General features: G+C 35.9%; 1 non-coding gene across 1 annotated transcript; it reads right to left on the minus strand.

The window, feature by feature from the left end:
• Positions 1-412: 412 nt before the first annotated feature.
• LOC139874009 (small nucleolar RNA R71) lies at positions 413-519 on the minus strand. Its single transcript, XR_011767714.1, has one exon. It is a non-coding gene; the product is annotated as a small nucleolar RNA R71 (small nucleolar RNA).
• Between the last annotated feature and the right edge of the window lie 15,962 nt (positions 520-16,481).

Raw genomic sequence — 16,481 nt, forward strand, 5'->3', positions numbered from 1 at the left:
TAAAGCACGCAAGGAAGCACTAATCAGAAACCAAATGGCGTTACGCGTTACTTTAGCAGAAAACACGAAACCCTCGATTGAAGGTCGAGGAGGACCAATCAGATTTCCAGAGATTCAAGGACACTCGTTCGAGTTAAAACATCACATCATCCAGCTCATTCAGAATAGCTATCAGTTTCATGGATTACCGAATGACGATCCTAATTCTCACCTTGATAAATTCATATCTCTTTCGAACTCCTACAAACAGCCAGGGATAGGACAAGATATAGTCCGGCTATACTTGTTCCCCTATTCTCTCACTCATCATGCTCAAACTTTGTTTGAAGGACTGGAAAAAGATTCCATCACGTCATGGACAGAGATGGCGACTAAATTCCTAACCAAATATTTCCCTACTTCTAAACAAACCAAACTGAAGAATGACATCATTAACTTCAAACAAAGTTATGATGAATCTCTTTACACTGCATGGGAGCGTTTCAAAACCCTGCTGAAGAAGTGCCCTAATCACCAGTTAGAATGGTCAGCCCAAATTTGTACCTTCTACAATGGTCTTATGGTAAATCATTGGACGACGATCGATGCAGCAGCTCAAGGGAATCTGATGAACCAAACCGCAGATGAAGCATGGGAATTGCTCAAGAACATGACGATGCATCATTATGACTGGAACAGTGGTGAAACAACTTCATCATCTGCCCCACTCTCTGCACTTAACAATCAAACAGAGGCCATCAAATCCCTCACAGATAAGATGGAATCTCTTGCCAAGCAACTCGGAGAATTGAAGACGCAACCGCAGTAGGTTAACCAAGCTCAGGCTTGTGTTAATTGTACCAACCCGCAACCCACTGAAGATTATCAAGTTGAGTACGAAAACCCTGACGGTTCAGTCTGTTATGTCCAATACCCAGCTCGTCCACCAAATCCCGGATTCAATCAACCACCTAGGGTTAATTAATTTTAGCGAAGCAATCAACCTTTTCGCTATCGCTATCCTCCTTATCCAGCCCAACAATCTCAATTGACCTACGATCAACCACTTCCACTCAATGGTCCTCCAGTTGAGGAAAATTCCCCTACCACCCAGATTACAAAAGCAGCTAACCCCACTCTCGAAGCTGATGATCAGTTAACTCAGTTCATCCAAGGACAACAACAGCTAAATCAGAGAACTGCAACCAGACAAAATTAGACGGAGATACTAATGAGAAATCAATTGGCTCTGCTCAAAAGTTTAGAAATGCAGTTCGGACAGTTATCACAACGCCTTGAAACCCGACCGCAGGGAAGATTGCCAAGTAATACTATCCAGAATCCCCACATAGAAGAAGCAAAGCAAATGGATTCCGTAATCCCAGAGGAAGAACCACGAAGAAGGTCAACTAGGCTCAAGAACAAATCAACATATACTCAGAAGCTGACCCCTGAAACTCCAGTTCGCATACCTTATCCTGGAAGGCTACAAGAAGAACCATCCAAGCTTGATTCCTTCAAACTAGATGGAAGATTCTTGGACACTATGTCCAAAGTTCCCAACCAGAAGAGATACATCCGAAGGCTTCTTTCTACAAAGGAGAGGATATCAGGCTCTAACAAAATTCCACTGAATGAAGAATGCTCTGCATTACTCAGAAACTCTCTACCACCTAAGCTAGGAGATACGGGTCGATTCGTTTTCCTGTGTTCAATCTACCAATCTGGAACCATTCATGCGCTAGCAGATTTAGGAGCAAGTATCAACCTAATCCCCTACTCTCTCTACAAGAGATTAGAGTTAAGAGATTTGTCACCAACCAAAATCACAATCCAACTTTTCGATCATACAATTCGATATCCTAAGGGCATAGTTGAGAACTTCTTGGTGAAAGTCGACAAATTCTTGTATCCTACGGATTTTGTAGTAATGGATATTAAGGAAGACCTACACACCCCAATAGTGTTAGGAAGACCTTTCATGAATACGGCTAGGAATATCATTGATGTGTACAATCAAACCATGATCTTACGATCACATGGGGAGAGCGTTACCTTCAAAATTGACCGACCAACCGATCTTTCTGGACAGGCAGAGATGTTTGCTATTTCCACCAGACGGATCACTTCCGATGATGAGTCATTACCACCAGCCGACGATATAGAGATGGGTGTCGAATCACAGTCTGTAAATGACCCAGAAATGGAAGAAGAGGATTCCGGCGAAGAAATAGAGGAAAAGGAGGAATCTAAAGAGGAAGAGGAAGAGGAAATGGGAGACGTAAAAGAAACTGCGACAACACCCGTTCCAAGCACTGAGCATCATGAAGAAATAATGAGGCTTGAAATGGCAGATCACAGTTTAATCATTCGCTTCAAAAAGAAGAACGACAAGGCTGAGGTTAAGGATATAGAAATTGATCCTGTAAGTATCAAAGTGGAGAATCAGAATACTGAAGGAACCCGTTCATCAGACGCATCCTCAGAGGAACCGGATACCGATGATGACGAGGAAGAGCATCACGAAAACATTCTGACTAACTCACACTCTCCAACCGAAGTAGATCAAGGGGAGCCGGACTCTTCTTTAGATCAAATTCCGGTTATATCCACACATGCAGACATGATTACCTTCATCAATGATACCGATGAATTTGAAGACATTCTCGAAGCCATCCGAAAGTCAACCATTGATTTTTTGCTGCGCTTAACAGAACGAATCATGGATATCAGAGAAGAGCACCACCTCTATCTCCGAAGAGAAGATAATGATGTTGAAATCCTAGAAGAACGCATTCAAGACTTTATCAATTCTCTTCACGATCATATCTATCACGAAGAAAGGCAACGAGAGCATAATTCAGTGGTTTGCACTATTCTCGAGACAAGATTCTGTCGAGATCAGAAGATCATTTACTCTAAGGTTTATAACGCCTTAGCCGGATCTGCACTTCCGTTCTCACGAAACGAACGAGCACTACCGACTCTCATCCGGAAGCATATGGTTCTTTCCACCGGCCGCCCGACTTATCACTCTGATTTGCAAATGATTGAGGATATTCACAGTCTTTTCGCTCTTCTGGATAAGGATAACTTCGAAAGCACACCAGACAGACTAGTGATTTACGTAACAATTGATCACCATGCTGATCTGATTATCAAAGAGTTACAAGACGCTGTTATGAAGGAAGCAAGGCGAAACAATCCGTTCTCTCATCTTGAACCAGATCGAGTCAACATTGCCACCTATGTTACGAAGCAGCTATCACGTATCTTCCACGAATCCACAGATCCTAGTTTCATATTTAAAGCTGGATGTCGGGAGATATACTCAAAGACGGTGAAATTAATACTCGGATCAGGATTGCTGTTCACTTCTTTCCAGCTTCGTCTCTTAACTAATCTATGCAAAGCTACAGACTCTTACTGTGGAGATCACCATTCTGAAGACTTCGAAATTCTAAAGATACAGTTTCTTACATTGTTTGAAAACCTCCGAAATGAGCATCCAGTCAGAGAAATCATCAACACCAGCACTGCAACCATGATTGACATTCATGGGTCAACTAGCAGAGCTGTGGATCATATTCTCATCGGACTTCAAGACTTATCAAGAGCAGAAACTGCGCACTACTTATCGTTCAGAAGATCTTCAAGAGAAGTACCAGACTTGTTACCACTATTGGTCCGACACTTTCTCAGGACTTATCCACCAAGACTCACATTCCCTCAAGAAGACCAAGATCATAACCATCAACGAGGAATGTTTGCTTTTTGAAGAATCACTACGGTCGAGCCAACGACCTTAAACAAAAGCGCTTCTCGGGAGGCAAGCCGTGCAATAAAGTAGAGTAGAAGAATAATGGATGACAAATGAGCCGATAAATAAGCAAGGAAGCCAGCCGCATCTGCTAGGGGTATTTCTTTCTTTTCGCTACTAGCTCAAGATTCAAACTATACCGCATCCTAGCTTATTACTAAGTGTGGGATAACACCCAATTAAAACACTAGACAAACACTCCCAAATCTTCAACTAAAACTCCTAAGTGTGGGATACACTAGGAACATTGAGGATAATGTTCGTCTAAGTGTGGGATGTTGGTATCTTTTTATGCTATATCATGATAAACCACTACGAAGATTCCAAGTCCTTAAGCCAAATTTCAAATTTTTTGCAAAAGAAACACTTTTCGAAAAAGTATTTTTGAAAACCTAAAACGTTTGTCAATAAAAATAAGGCTTAAGTAAAGGTGGAAATCTTGTTAGATTGAAATCTCTAATAGAGAATTGCATGACTAAGGCATTATCGACCTAAATTGTTTACGGTGTGGCACCCCAAATAAGACCAGCATTCATCTTTAATGCTTCACTATTTTCTGTTGAGAGTGCCGATGACTGTGCTCAGAATCAGAACTTGCTTTAGATCTACATCTCCAAGCAGCAAAGCGTGGTTCGGTTGTAATCAAAATAGCTACTCATTTGTCAAACATAAGCCTTCCACACCTCCACTACTCCTACTCCACCACCACATCCATATCACCTTTACTATTTCTCAGAAAACCCAGAAAATGAGATTCCTTCTGAAAACCCAATGTTATAAACCTCTCAAGTATCATGGCAAAGGTCTTGAAAAAGTTTACCGGCAAAAAGTTTCTCGAGATGAAGTCTCCAAAAAAAAATGATGAAGGAGCAGAACTAAATAAGAGAAATGCCGAAGAGAACTCGACCAAAAATGATTATCAAATGAAGAAAAAGTTCAAAAGTGCTTCTCAAAATATTTCAGCACTCCTATCTATCCGAATAAAAGTTTGTATAAAGACTATATTACCCTTTTATCTCACCCTTCAAAAACAACTTCACTACCACTCCAAAATTCCTTCTCCATCATTGACAAATAACCCATAAAGCTGAGATTACTACCATTCTCACGTTAGCAGTAACGATTTGAGTCTTTATCAAGCCTATGACGATGGGTGCAGCATGACTGGCTATGAGTGTATTCATTTCTTAGATCTATAGGGAACCCTAAACACTTGAGTGATTTGAGTGACCCGTGAAAGCTAGCTGATGTCATGTAACCTCCTCGCATGCTTGCAGAGATAATTTCAATCCTAACATAGATGACTCACCTTATCTTTTTGCTCTTATAATAAAAGCAAACCGCTTAGGCTATTAGAAAATAAACGCCGAAAAGATTCTTTAAAATGAGAGTTTGCTTGAGGACAAGCAAAGTTCAAGTGTGGGATATTTGATATCGGCTAAAAAGTCACGTTTTCACCCCGGTATTAAGGCCCAAAAACAAGAAAGATTCGAACTTTGTCAGCAAAATACCCACTTCATAGGTTAGAATTGAAGAACAAGTAATTACGAAGGCGGTGCAAAAAGAATCAAGAGAATCGGAGCTAAAGCGAAGATTCTAGATCGAAAATGGTGAAAGACAAGAAATCAAGTTACGATCCAGGGAATCCAGGCTGACCAGTAAGCCATACGGCCTGCCATACGGCCTGCCAGTATGGAAACGGCCTGCCATATACGTGCCACCACACGAGCCACCATACGGCCTGCCTTGCATACGGCCTGCCAAAAACGGGCTTCCACACGCCCTGCCATACGCCCTGCCAGGCGTATGTTGGCAAATTTCAAGTCTATTTAAAGGGACTTTGTCATTCATTCCAACACACACTTCAATTCACTTCTTTCTCTCTCTTGTACAATATTAGTCATACTTTTAAGAACTTCTCACCTCCGAGCGGGAAATTAAGTACCCGGAAGCGAACGCTGAAGATTGTATTAGGAGCGGTCTGGAGTCTTGAAGTTGTCACTTTTGTATTCGGAACTCGTTTAATTTACTGGTACTTCTATCCTTTATCTTATATAATGTTTTATGATATTATTGCCATGATTAGCGAGTAGTTATCTTTAGTGTATGCTATGATGTAAGCAGTTATAATGCCGAAATAATATTATGGTTTGTGTATGCTATTGAAATGCTTTCCATTTATGCTTTAAACTCAATCGCTTTTCCAACTAATAGAACATAGTTATAGGCTCTGTTATTGGGAAGTCTCGAACCCCGATTCAGAGTACACTATCTGTGTCACCCCTTGGTAAGAGAAGTCTCTCGGATACAACGTAAGATCGACCGAGGCACACCGGTTGTAGTAAGTCTATCGAGCTTTGGATTCTAACTGAGGACTCTTTCGTAGTGAAACATCTGACTAGACCCTTAGTACATTGTCGGTCCCAGACCATGCTAGTGTAGTCACCAAGCATATAAACTTCGTACGTGCACGCTGAAGCACAGCGGTTGTTGTAAGCTGTACCTCTGCTAAGTAAGGCCATGGAACACGGTTAGTGTTGACCAGTACACTGCACCATAACGCGGTCTCAAGCATTGCACCCTGGTTGAGGGATTCTTAGTTAATTAAGGAACTGTTTGTTTAGACACATAAAGGATTGAACCGTTAGGATAACCGAACGTGTTCATGGAAGTCAGACTTGACTTGGCCATGGTGTTCTTTATGGTTGAACTCTTTTTAAGGGCCTAACTATCTTTTACCAATCATTAACGAAAGCATTGAGGCACATCACGTCTCTCGGATATGGTAAACCATGTATTCTATTATGCTTAAGAAAGTTTAGACCATTTTGGAATGTTAATACGTCACCCAACCAAGTAGCTCAATTGGATGAGCCATCTGAACGTGTATGCCTGTAGTCAGACTGCACGAGCATCGGGGGTAAGGGACGTTGCTGTCTATTCAGAATCTTCAAGCCTAACGCAGTACCCAGTGACATGTCTTATGACAGGGGCATTTAGGACTAGTGTAATGAATACAGGGCCTCTGCCTATTCATGAGCCAGCATTCCATAATCTCGGCAGAATAACTGATGAAGTCATAGTATGCACCTACTTTAACCTTATCTGGATTACAAATTTTATCGCATTTACTTTATCTATCTTAAATTAGAAAATCCCAAAATAAATATTCACTACTCCCTAACTATCTTAGGCTACAATATAGGTTCGATGTTACTGATATCTCAAAAATACGACTCTAGGTCATACTTCCCTTACTTATAAGGAGTAGTAAGATTTAGGCCCCGATAAATATAAATTTAAAACAGTACCCTCTCCCACGAGTGGCTGATCCTGGCGAGCCGCGGCCTAACGACACCGCGCAAATAAAAATCGTCCATTTCGGCCATATCAAATATATATACATATAGTTTAACCTTTCAATTTACATACGCATACATAGACCATGGATAAGAAAATCAAACTACACCACCATCACCTATCCTTCTAACACTTGACAACCATAATAACCACTATCCAGCCGCCACCTTCGATCCACCATCATGAATCTCCACGACACCATCAAACAAACTATAACCCGTTTGCTTACTGCTCCTGTTTTTCTAATCGAGATCAACCAAAAACCATCACCTTCAGTTCGGTTATCACCATCTACAACACCTACCTTGTTAACTACTCATACTACTTCGTGAACTGCAACTATATTTTAGAAGCTACTATAGCTGCTATTATCATCAAATATCCAAAAAGGAAACGAAACCCATTTGTGTACTATAGCGGTTTCTTGATGTTGTTGCACTAAACCAAAAGCCATCACTAGTTTTATGACAATTTGCTATCGATTAAAGGCCTGCTACTATTGTTGCAGTCCACAACCACCACCACCGAGTATTATCACCTCTCTCTCTCAACCTCACTCTCTCTCTCGATTGTTTACCGTCTCTTGACTCGAATACTATATACTTCTGCTCATTGTTTTCTGTTACAGCACACTAAACCCAACCCAATTATGCTTATTGTTTTGCTACTATTAAACTGTTTCTGTCGAAGTAAATGTCGAACCAAAACCACACCATCCACCTCAAACCCATTAGTTAAAATACTTGCTATTGTTCGAAGATTGTTGTCCTATGTTTTTATGCTACTGCTGCAAATATTTTTCTGTTTTCCACTTCTGTCATACAACGCTATTTAACCTGTCTATTTATATATGTTCGAGAAACCAAACAACAAATTTATTGTTGCTACTACTTTTGAGTGTTCTCATTTGTGGCCAACATGTACCAAACATACAACCTCACTTCAATCATCCTAACCCACTTGTGCAAATTGACAATTAAATATTATGATGCCTGTTATTTCTTTTCTAAATTAAAAAGCCATCGAATCCAGATTTCTTTTTAGGCTGCGAGATTTATAGTTTGTTGGGCCATCAAGTGACTATTTTAGTTTTGGGCTGAAATCCATTTCAACATCTTGGGGCTGCGATTCATTTTTTTTATGTTGGGCTGAGATGTTAGGTAATAAGTGGTGTTACACGAGGAGATTTCAACGGGTTTGGTGATGCTATTGAGAACCACGATTTTGATGATGATCATGAGGATGATGTTAAATGATTATGATAATGATTATTGATAATGATTATGGTAATGATTATGATAATGATTATGATTATGAATGATGGAGATGACAGATATAGTGGTTATATAGGTTAAATCCTAAAATTAAAACAGAAAGTTATAAGCAGAGCAATGGTATGGAGTGTGCGTTAACCGAGAGGTCTCGGGCTCGAGCCCGGGCAGTGACATATTTTTTTTTTGGAAAGCTTGTTCCTTAAGGTAGTAATATTATTATTATTATTATTATTTATTATTAACATAAGAGTTATCATTATTATTAAAAACTATAATCATTAATATTATCATTACTAATAACTATTTTTATCATTATTATTAAAATTATCATTTTTATTAAAAATTAATATTTCTATTATTATTATTAGTATTATTAAACTATCATTTTATTATCATGAAAACTATCATTTTTAGAATTTTCATTATTTTTATTATTATTATTATCATTATTATTATTTTTATGAAAATTACTATTATTATTAATTTTATGAATATTATAATTATTATTATTCTTATTATCATCATTATTATTTTTAACATTAAAATAATTAATTTTAACATTATTATTATTATTATTATTATAATTGTTATTATTATTATTATTATTATTATTATTATTATTATTATTATTATTATTATTATTATTATTATTATTATTATTATTATTATTATCATTATTTGTATTACTAATATTACTACTAGTATTATTACTAGTATTACAACAAATACCCTTTATATAAAATATAATTATTACATGTAACATAAATATAACTAATATTACAAACTATTATGTTTTAATATATTAACTAATATATTATTATATATCATTAATTAAATTATATATCGAATAAGTATATTAACATATTATAAGCATTAATATTATTATGTATAAGGATATTAAATTTAATACATTATAAAATATATATAAAACTTATTTAATTGTTATTATATGTATTAATATATATACTTGCTATAGGTTCGTGAATCCGAGGCCAACCCTGCACTTGTTCAGTGCCGTCATATGCATAATTACTACGAAATACAGTATTGTGAATTTCATTTGCTCCCTTTTTAAATGCTTTTGCAATATATATATTTTTAGGACTGAGAATACATGCGCTGCTTTTATAAATGTTTTACGAAATAGACACAAGTAATCGAAACTACATTCTATGGTTGGATTATCGAAATTGAATATCACCCTTTTAGCTTGGTAGCCTAAGAATTAGGGAACAAACCCCCTAATTGACGCGAATCCTGAAGATAGATCTATGGGCCTAACAAACCCCATCCAGGTTATGGATGCTTTAGTACTTCGATTTTATATATAGATGAGTGTACCTGTATATTTGGGGATATTCTATATGCATTTGTTAATGTCGGTTACCAGGTGTTCACCATATGAATGAATTCTTATACAGATGAGTGTTCCTGTATTATAATTTTTGCAGATGAGTGTTCCTGCAGTTTATAAATAATCTGAAATCTTGTGGTCTATTAAAATATTGAAATGATTGTTATGATAAACTAATGAACTCACCAACCTTTTGGTTTACACTTTTAAGCATGTTTATTCTCATGTATGAAAGAAATCTTTAGCTCTATATTTGCTCATTCTAAAGATATTACTTGGAGTCATTCATGGCATATTTCAAAAGACGTTGCATTAGAGTCATTGAGTTCATCAAGAATATTATTAAGTCATTTATAGTTGGATATATTATGAAATGGTATGCATGCCGTCAACTTTTGATGTGATGAAAGTTTGTCTTTTAAAAAAAACGAATGCAATGTTTGTAAAATGTATCATATAGAGGTCAAATACCTCGCAATGTACCATATGTTATTGTATTCATCCTTATGGATTAGGACGGGTCGTTAAAGCGATGATGTGCTAGTATGAATCATTGGCCCTGTACGCCAACCCCGTCCTTCCTATAGATTTCTACCCTAGTCATTATGCACATCCATTCCTCCAAGACCCTATGTTACATCGTCGGTCATACCCTGGCTCACAGCCTGTTCCCATGCAGAAGTCTGAGCAGCGACGGATGTGTCTTTACGTGTACTAACGAGGGGGTCCCCGAAAATGGCGTGAGATAATCCCTCAAACCCTGTGCTCTGGTCTCATGGTGGAGAAGGAAAGATTATGTGCTGTGTATACTGATGCTGAGGAGGAGGTGGTGGTGGACGCTGATAACTGGTCCCGGCGTCTCTGGGTCCCTGTGGGCGACAATCAAAGGATAGTGCCATGGATATGGTGGGACGTTAAGCTGTCTTCCTACATGATGCGTGAAGTGCTGAAGGTTATGGAGCATGGCAGACTCAACAAACCACCTATCCGGCCCAGGTATATCTCCTCATATGATAATGATAAGGCTCGTAATATGGTTGTGCCCCCTAACGTACTGGTGAGTGGCTCTGAGTATCACTATCGGTGGGCTCACCATGTGAAGTGGGATCATCCTCATCCCTTGGTTCCTGAGAACCACGAGCTCGCCTCCTACCATCCCTTGTCCTAGGATCAGGCCTAAAACCTCTGACTACTACCTTAGGCACAGTCCGGTCGATTGATCCTACAACCGCTGGGTCAGCCCGAACTACCAACTGCTCATCCCGTATCTGAATGAACTGCCAATTGTGTAGCAGTTTGTACCCTATCTCCTCTGACTCAGTTTCTCTTCTATAACCCATTGCTTCAACACTACCCACGATATGCATTCGCCTAATTAGTTTGGTGACAACGGCCCCAAAACTAACTCAACCGTACGCAGTGCATTTTTCTCCTGAGCTAATAGATATGCAACCTGCACGTTCTGGTTCTGGAATATGGAGTGCATAAGGTGCATGTAGGCAATGGTGACGACTCCGCTATGTTGGGTCTTGGGGAGGAGTATCTTTGCCAGGAGGTGGTGAAGGATGCGATGAACTCGGTTGTTGAAACTGGAGGCCTTTTTTCCTGACCTCCAGGCTGCTTGATTAGTGGTGTAGGTGTTCCAGAAAGCCTGATGATTGACTGTCATATCCAAAGTAGTGTACTCCCGCTTAAATATTTGACGGTTCAAGTGAGAACTCTTGTACAGTTCTAGATGTTGGGCGAACTGTGCAAGAGTAAGATGATGAGTAACATTTTGATGGCGGAAGTGTATACAAGGACGAGTGTTGTATTCTTACGAATCAACGTTTACCTCAAATTCCCATGTAGCCATGAACTCTGGAAACGGTTCCTGATACATGCGCTTATTTATCTCAAAAAGCCTTAACCATGCGCTATGTGTATTCCCACTTTTTCGGAAGCTTAACAGATTTCTCAACTCATCTGCCCACCCACATTGCTCCATTGTCTCCCAATTAATGTACTTATTATGCCCCTTTCGCCTATTAATCCAATTTCTCATAATGGGCTCGTATATCCCCGGGTTATCCTGCCCGTGGATAGAATGGGTAACTCGTACTCGTCGGGAAGATGATATCTATTTGCCATATCCAATAATTAAGCAATGTAGGTTATGTTCCAAAATAATAAGGCTTGTTATAACAATAAGACATGAAAAAATATATTTTCGAAAAAAATTCGAAATGAGGGCTTTAAAAATGGCACTTTCCATATCCCCATTATTGACAATTATAGCCAAAATTACCGCAAACGATATCCAAACTAACTATAAACATATTTTAAGCAAAATTTAAAGCGTACTCGTGATTGTAACAAATAATGCTAAAAAATAATAATTTTAGCGAGTTAGTCATAATAAGCAATTTTGTTCAAAGTTTTGGCCGGAGGTCCATTCGGAAGCAATCTCCTTATCAATCGAAGAGAGGGGGGGTTTCTCTACTTCTTGGGTGTATTACTCTGGGTGGAGAAATGATCTCTCTTTATTCAGAGATAGGGGAAGGATTGTCTACATCTGAAAGGACCCGTTCATATACATTATAAACGATTCACAATAGTTGATTACATCGCGAGGTATTTTGACCTCTATATGATACATTTTACAAACATTGCATTCGTTTTTAAAAGACAAACTTTCTTTACAACGAAAGTTGACGGAATGCACACCATTTCATAATACATCCAACTATAATTGACATAATAATAATCTTGATGAACTCAATGACTCGAATGCAACGTCTTTCAAAATATGCCATGAATGACTCCATGTAATATCCTTAAAATGAGCTAATGCACAGCGGAAGATTTCTTTAATACCTGAGAATAAACATGCTTTAAAGTGTCAACCAAAAGGTTGGTGAGTTCATAGGTTTATCATAATAATCATTTCAATATATTAATAGACCACAAGATTTCCGTTTATAAATATATGTACACTCGCAAGTGTATAAAAGTATTCTATAAGTTGTAGGCACCCGGTAACAAGCCTTAACGTTCATGTTTTACCCTCTGAAGTACACCAGATCAGGTGTGTTTAAAATAACCTCGAAGTACTAAAGCATCCCATAGTCAGGATGGGGTTTGTCAAGCCCAATAGATCTATCTTTAGGATTCGCGCCTACCGTACATAGACAAGTAGTTTAATGTTACCAAGCTAAGGGTATATTTCTGGTTTAAACCCACATAGAATTAGTTTTAGTACTTGTGCCTATTTCGTAAAACATTTATAAAACAGCGCATGTATTCTCAGCCCAAAAATATATATAAAAAGGGTGTAATGAAACTCACCATACTGTATTTCGTAGTAAAAATACATATAACGTCATTTAACAAGTGCAAGGTTAGCCTCGGATTCACGAACCTATATTAATTATATATATTTATATGTTGGTCAATATTTGTCTAACAATTTTTGGTCAAGTCATAGTGTACCACAATCCTAATGCTCGAGACTAATATGCAAAAGTCAACAAAAGTCAACTTGACCCAAAATGACTTCTAAAATTTATACGTGTTTATTATATAACTTAGCTATAGTCGTTTTATATATTTAAATATATTTATTAGATTTTATAATAATAAAAGTCATTTATTAATAAAAATTTATATTAACGTTTATATATGATAAAATATACTTTTATATATCTTAAGTAGTAAAATTTATAAAGTTCACTTAATATCGTAAAACTATAGTGGTAAGTATTATTAATATAATTATATTACGCGTGGTGAAAAATATCTTTGTATCCCCTATTTATTTGATAAAATAATATTGATCATAATAATAATAAGTAAAAGTTGTATTATTTTGTAATAATAATTATTATTATTCTATAAAAAAAATAACAATATTTATATTTACTAAAAATGTTATTATGATAAAATGATAATACTAACATAATAGTAATAATGATATTTTATAATAACAATGATATTTCTATTAAAATAATAACGACGATAGTAATAATAATCATTTTAACAATAATACTAAAATTCAGTTGACTTTAACTTCAAATCCGTTCATCGAAACCATTCGATATCTAAATGAAAAGTTCTTAATTTTTCGCTAGCTTTCCAATGACATGCATATCATATACCCTATCTCAGTAGCATATGTATCTAATTCAGGATTCAACAAACCTATCTAAGGACAATATCGAATGTACAAGCATGCATAATCCTATATACTCGAGCACTAGTCAGGGATACACTATTGATATATAAAAGTTAAGTTATGAGTGCTCACGTATCAATATTGAGATTCAATATTGCAGGAAAGTACGTAGACGCAACGGAGATGATAAACACTAGATTGACCTCACGAGCATACCCATGAACCATACCCATCACCTCCATAGCTATAACCCATAATTTCCTTAGCTTCGACTCATTCAAAAAACTATTTTGAATTCACTCGGACATCACTCCGTCGTAATATTTTATGTATACTAATAATATCTTGAAATAATATAGAGCAAATATATATATATATATATATATATGTAAATCGATTGAGAGAGTTTAGAGAAATATATTTTCAAGTTTCTATGAAATAATGAAACCTATTGAATTCTATTTATAATAGATTTTTGAATTATTAAAGTGAATTATTAAAGTATGAATTATTAAAGTGAATTATTAAAGTATGAATTATTAAAGTGAATTATTAAAGTATGAATTATTAAAGTGAATTATTAAAGTATGAATTATTAAAGTGAATTATTAAAGTTAAAGTAAAGTAAAAGTAAAGTAAAGGTAAAGTTAAAGTATAGTAAAAATATAAAAACTATGTATGTATAATACGTGTATAAATATATATAATATTAATTTAAATCGTTATATATATATTTAATGAAATAAAATATAAATATCGTTATATTTATTATACTGGTTAAGTAATGAGTTGTCAAAAGTGATTCTAGATATTTATAAAAGTTATATACGTTTTAATAATAAAGTTCTTTTTAAACTGAAAACATTTTTGTACGTTTGAAAATAGATTAATAGAATATTATGGAAACCAATTCTCCAATAGCTTTTGTCTAACTTTCGTAAATGACACTTTTTATTTTTATTTATAAATAGCTTTACAAATTATTCTGAATATCGTTAAGAGGAATAGATTTCTCAAATCATAGTGGACCTCTCAACAGAGACTTGTAATCATAATTCAATGTTTCTGATAATTCAATCATTTAATATATATATATATATATATATATATATATATATATATATATATATATATATATATTTTTTAATTTCGTCGATAATCATATTGAAACAAATACATTCATATAAAGCATTATACTTTTAAATACTTTGTTGACATTTTCAATTTATAACATATACACATATACATACATATTCATATATGTTCATTTAATAGTTCGTGAATCATTAGAATTTGGTCGAGGTTTAAATGAATGTATAAACATAGTTTAAAATCCTTGAGATTTAACTTAACAAACATTGCTTATCGTGTCAGAATAATATAAAGATAAAGTTTAAATTTAGTCGGAAATTTCTGGGTCGTCACAGTACCTACCCGTTAAAGAAATTTCGTCCCCGAAATTTGATAGAGGTCGTTATGGCTAACAATGAGAATGTTATTATGATGATTATGAAGTTTTATCATGTCTAAGAAGTATGGATAAAATAATTCGATTACTCAAAGCGTATGAGGGAAGTTATCGTAAATGAAGGAAATAAGATTATAGTGATTCGTCATATCTTTTGACGTCATCACAATTGATCTCCGAATTTAAAGAAAATCTTTGTAATCTATGTTGGATTTGATGCTTCGGTGATTAAGGAGATTATGATTCTCTTCGAATTAATACGATAATCCATCTTGATTTCTCTGTCGGGTATTTCACTATAAATCCACCTCCTTCGTTTCCTTACAACTCACACCTTCTATTCTTTCTCCCTCAACTCATATTTTAAAGTATTTGTCAATATGCTTCATCCAGTACTGATTCTCGATATACTCCTCACTTTCATATCTGTCGTTCTTCTTTTTCATCTGCCTCCAGAAGAATCTATTTATTACTACTATACTCTCGGTTTTATAGTGTTTTTAGTTCTTCCGTGTCTTTATATTGCTATATGCATCGATATATACGGTTTATAATTTTTGGGTGGTTGTTGGTTTTTTTATCTTCCCTTATATTTCAAAGCCCCTGCTTTTGTCTTCTATAATCATTGACATCCAAGTTAATGCTCCCTTCTATTTGCTGCGATTTATACTCCAATTTCTATTTTGGAGTTTTGTCCTTTCGTTTCTTCTTCTTGCGATTAAGCAACGTTTGTAATGGTCCAGTATTCGCAGATATGAATTTCAGAATGAACATAGTTAATGTTCTAAGAAGAAAATGGTAATGGCACGATCTTGATTTGTTAATTTACCAGAATACCCTGAAAAGACCGAATCATCAAGAAAATATATTCTTGATATTTTTAGAGATTAAATAGAATACAAGAGTCGTGTAACATGGAACATGATGACGACATGGTCTGTGAATCGTCATGTCCCATTAGAAACTCAGCATGACTTACTGTAATATAATCACGTTGATCAAGTGTCATTATATTATACTAACTCATGCTTCAGTTCCCAACACTACTTCAAAACATTCATAATTTAAACTCG

Source organism: Rutidosis leptorrhynchoides, chromosome 10 (genome assembly GCF_046630445.1).
Source record: "Rutidosis leptorrhynchoides isolate AG116_Rl617_1_P2 chromosome 10, CSIRO_AGI_Rlap_v1, whole genome shotgun sequence".
Taxonomy (NCBI): Eukaryota; Viridiplantae; Streptophyta; class Magnoliopsida; order Asterales; family Asteraceae; genus Rutidosis; species Rutidosis leptorrhynchoides.